This window comes from Homalodisca vitripennis, chromosome 6 (assembly GCF_021130785.1).
Source record: "Homalodisca vitripennis isolate AUS2020 chromosome 6, UT_GWSS_2.1, whole genome shotgun sequence".
Taxonomy (NCBI): domain Eukaryota; kingdom Metazoa; phylum Arthropoda; class Insecta; order Hemiptera; family Cicadellidae; genus Homalodisca; species Homalodisca vitripennis.
In genome coordinates this window covers 45,532,198-45,537,500 of record NC_060212.1, presented here as the reverse complement: position 1 = coordinate 45,537,500, position 5,303 = coordinate 45,532,198, and the positions used below count along the sequence as shown (strand labels likewise).

At 36.7% G+C, this 5,303-nt stretch overlaps 1 pseudogene; it reads right to left on the bottom strand.

Moving 5' to 3' along the window:
• LOC124365369 overlaps positions 1-1,227 on the bottom strand; it is a 4,404-nt pseudogene extending 3,177 nt beyond the window's left edge.
• Between the last annotated feature and the right edge of the window lie 4,076 nt (positions 1,228-5,303).

Sequence of the window (5,303 nt, the reverse complement as noted above, 5' to 3'; positions counted from 1 at the left end):
CGTTTTTGTGGTTTGCTGGTTGTTGTCCAAGACGTTTATATTAAAATCACCCATCAGGATGTTAGTCAAGGTGATGATTCGTCAGGTCCGTTAGTAAGGATTCTAATTTTGTAAAAAACATGTTTTCGTTACCACTGGGAGACCTGTAGACGCCAATGACAATTAATTTTGAATTTTGGGTTTTGAGTTTAATTCCGACTGCTTCCAAAATGTTTTCGTCTGTTTCTTGAATCGGAAAAAGTTTTTGAAATGAAATTTTGTTTCAAAAAAATTGCGACCCCACCTCCTTTGGAGTGATTACGACAGTACGAGTTCGCCAATTTAAAAATTTGGAATTTTACATTGCTCAATGTGTTTACTGTTGAAACCGTTTTCGGTTACAACAAGTACATCTGTGTTCAGATCTTCACACATGCGCTGAAGTGCATCCAGTTTGTTAGTTGCGAATTGAGCGTTTTGGTGAAAGCAGTCTCAATGAAAATTTGGAATGGAACTTTTGCAATAGGTTTTTTGTTTTGATATATTCAATTCTGCCTGTCGATCCGAAGTGGGGACCCTAAAAAAGTATGGTGTTCTGTCGATCGAGAGTCAGTCTGTCGTTGACTTGGTGTCGTTTGGAGGCTGGAAGTCTCTGGTTGATCGGAGGATCTGACGGCGGCGGCATACGTCTCATGACGTAAGGTTATTGGTCCGGAGAGAACTCTAGCAGGTCGATTATTTCTTGGAGTGATGTCTGAGAGGTCGTTAGCCCCAGCCATAATAACGATCGTGTCATCTTTTGTGAAGTTTTTTTGTCATACTATGAGCATTTTCCAAGACATGGCTCAACGACGCTCCTGAGCACGCATTGATAAATACTTCACATCTCGACGAAACTTTTTGTTCTAACAGGTGAAATATATTTTTTACCATGGCTGTCAGCGAAGATATGAAGTTTATGTGGTATTTCCGTGGCCTTTTCTTTATAAGACTTATTTAATGTTTGGTACTTTTGTGTTTTGTTGATATACTTATTTTGTTTATTTGTTTTCCTTTTCTTTTTCTTACTTTTTTGATCTCCACAAAATCCTCAGTGTCCGAGATATGTCCAGGACAACAACGAGAAACCGTTGCTTAAGGGCAGAGGTGAATGGAGTGACGAGCTCTTGCTAACATCAAGTAAGCTGACTCCAGTAGTATTGCGCTCAGCCTCAGTACGCTCATATGATGAGGTTCGGAGACGTTCATTTTCGTTTTCTAACGTCCTGATGGTCTGGATCATGTTTTGCGTCTCCCTCTCTCAGAATTACACAACGCTGACAAGGCTCGATCTTGTCTGTGATGTCCTCGGGGAGTTCATCAGTTTGCACGGCCAACTCCCGAACCTCCACATGACGACTTTTGAGAAGATCGATTTCCTTTTCTTTCTGTTCAAGCTGGAGGTGCATTGACTGGCACTGGAGAACCAGACACGATTGCTGATGGGTCAACTGATTTATGCGTTCAATCAGCTCGTCCTTGGTTTTCATGTAAGTGTCCTCAGTCTGAGTACCGCAATCCGAAAGTGACTTCTTATTGAACAGTCGTGATTAACAAAGGTGAGACTGACGGACTATCGTTAATTGACAGACTTGATTCTAACACCGGCAAAGATCTCGTGCTGTCAGGAGTCAGGGACCGAAGGGTGACGGGGTGGGGCCACGTGTGTTTCTCGTTGCATATTGTTAACACAGTTTTTTGAGAGTCAGTTTTTACTGAAGCTCCGCAGTTTTTACCAAGGCAACACCACGATATGTCACCATTTAACAAGTTCTTTTCAACCTGTACTTATGTTTTTGGTATATTAAACAAGGCCGGCCTTTTTGTGTATTATCCCAAGGTGAAGTCCATTTTAATTAAGTAATTTACCTATAGTATATAAATAAAATAAATTAATTTAAGTTGTAGCTCCAATATAAATTATTTGATAAAAACAAACAAACAAAGAAACAATTATTTACAGCGAGTTCTAAAATAAGTCTTTAATATATGTCCATGCTAAACACTATGTTCAGCGCAAAAAGAAAAGTGATGCTAGCAGGTTTTGATCCCGCGACGCATCTCAAGACGACTACCGTAGTTGCGCTCCAGTCGACTACGCCACTTTACCACAGTTGGAGAGACACGACAGTCAGAACGCGTCAGGCGCGCAGCGTGGGACCGTGTACACTGTGCAGGTCTAGGCCACACCGGTTAGTCACTGAGGTTATGTCACAGCCACTACGCACACCAGACTACTCACGCAAATTATTGTCCAAATAAAAACTGTTTTGGTCACACTATGTAGCACCGATGCAATTTAATGAGTTATGCAGTGTCGGTTTAGTCACTACTTATAAAAGACAGTAAATAAATTGAAATATTGGAGACGAGAAAAAATTTTCGTGTTTGACAGTGTTCTCCAGGCGTACAGTGTTCTCGATCTGCTGTTTAATATATAGTTAAATATGTTGTACAGGCCCCTACTGTACTTTGGGAGGGTTTTGGCTACTTTTTATTTTTCACTCTCAGGACACCACCACCTCCCTATAAGAGTACTGGATTTTCCATGAGACGTTCCTGTGGAACGTCTCGTAAAGACCCCAGGTGCATATCGGTTAAATTTTTTTTTAATTTTTATAAAATAACCTCGGATTATTGTGTATTGCAATGTTTAAAGAATATAAAAGCTCTTGGCGATTTCTCGAAAAAATTTATTTACCGAGATACGGGCCTCCAAAGAAAGTTTGGACTTAGAAAAAAGTCGGGACTTAGAAAATTTTCGGGACTTAGAAAAATTTCCGGAGGTTCATATCGGTTTGCTTCGGAGGTGAAAAAAAGGTATAAATATCGGTTTTAGAAGAAAGTTGTCGAATGATAAAATAAATGAAGGTGTGTGATTCATTCCGCCATTACTAAACATCAATGTTAAAAGAAGATTCCCATGCCAGCTGATTGAGACTAATGTTTACTTGAGGAGCTCAACACCTGGCGTATTTCAAGAGCTCACTGCCACCTGTATTGGCTGAGTATTGTTAAATCTTACCAGTCGAGGGCCTGGAAAAATTTCATTTCTGTCTATCTTTACTGTACGAACGATATCTCGAAAATACACGATGCATAAAACACTAAATACGATTGTGGTGCATTTTACTTCATGGGATTTAGCTGATCCTTAACGAATATTTCTACATTGTTCTTTTGAGTAACTATAATGGCATAGCATAGTACTTAAAAATAGTACGTTAGAAAAATAAACACACTTGTATCCAAACCGAATACAATTATATAAGATTTTAACACGTGAAATTTCTATTCATAGATTAACAAGTAAAATAATAGAATAGAAAGTCAAAGCTAAGAGTCAGTCACAAGTTTTGATTTCAGAACAATCTGGCTTTGAAGTGCCCATTCCAGATTATGGGAACTTTTAATATTTCAGCATATAAATATAACCTAATTTAATGAACGAAAATGGGAATGTATCTAGTTGTTTTGAGGCAGATTACCTATGTAGACTTAAAATTGTTCATAAAACTTTATTTCTTCACACGCAAAATGAATGCATGGCCAACAATGGAAGTTAGCTAGGTGATTAATGGAATAAGCGTTGGAAATAAGCGTTATTTAAGCCTACCATTAATTAGCGTAACAAAATTGCTTTTTTGATGATATAAAAATGTAATTATTGTATGATTGTGCTTGAACTTTCCGTAAGACATTTCGAGGATGAAACAAATACTAAGCGAAGCCTATTAGTCGATACGTGGTACGAAGGTACTCCTACCTTGTATCAGTAAGTGTATACATTTACCATCTCTTACTACTAAACATAAGGCTATAATAGCGTTTGGAGTTTAACACAAACAAAGCTAAAAATTCAGGAAATGGAAGAAAAGGTAGTGTTTTGGAGAAAGCTGATTAAGACTTCTTTAATGGTTGTTTTTACTCATAAGGAAGGAATCGTCTTATCTTCAATACGATATAAAGTGGATCAGAAGAGGACTGAAAAGTCGCTTTAGTAAAATAAGGAAAGGTAACTGTGGATTTGGTATTACCTGTAAGTGATGATCACACTCGTTGCACGGAAACGCTGCTAATTATTGATGACTCCGGCCTGATGTTTACCGCAAAGGAGCAGGTGGCCTGGATTTTGTTCACCACGGCGATTTATTTAGCCTCATGGTATATACCGATCTGTCTGGTCAAATGTCCTTATAACACAATCTATCAGACGTGCATAACAGGTTTGAGTTTGTGTAACATTAGGATGCTAATGATGAAAATAATGATATTGCATTTTCAATCCTTATTTCAAAATAATTGAAATACTAAAGTTCTGACTTCTGCTTTTGTAGCACATTATTGGATAATGATTGTGAAAAATCCAACTCCTATAATTCTACAAACTAATAGAGTCTTTTGTTTTGTGTTTCAATTTAGGTTCCTAGTTCTTCTTACCAGATTACTTTAACACCCATTAATCAGCGTATCCAATTATCTGAAGCCTAATAGACAGAATCATCCTTTTCAATTTTTACTCTTTCAGGTATTCTCAAAATTCTAAACCTTGATCATAAAACAATATAATCTGAGCCAAATCCGACGGAGAGATATGCATTACCATCGAACTCAATGTTGACCATGTAAAAATGAAACTTCATCTAAAAATTCAAGTACAGTTTAATTTTTTCTTGACATATCAAGCGGATAGACATACTGAATATACATTTTACTAGCTCTTTACAGTAACGCTCAGCTAAATATATATCATACTGTTAATCCCATTATAAAAATGCAATATTGCATGTTGTAAAATATAATTCTGCTAACGTGATTTGAAAAAACTTTTAGAATGTTTTTAATTTTGAAAGCTACATAGTTCGTTTAGAATTATTATAGCGTGTGACTCAAATTTGATCTTAAAAAGACCATTTCGGCATATTTTTCTTGTACATTTTCAAACTGTCACTATGCAATATTACTGAACCAGATTCCACTTACAACAGGAGGATGTATAAAACTTTGTTCTTAAAAGGACGTTTTAAACAATAAAGGGAACTGATAGTATTGTTATTGGCCTATTGTCTGAGACTCTTCTCGTCTCTTCTCTACAACTTTTACAGTTAGCGTTAAATTCATTTCGAGATCTTTTGTTATCTTTGTCACTCAGGAATCAATTATAATTTTTAACTCAGATTTCATTCATTGCTATCCTCTACTCGTTTAATAATATTGTAAAATTTAGCAACTTCTAAACTGTTTATTGTTATTCAAGATTACTGAATACTAATATATTACATACC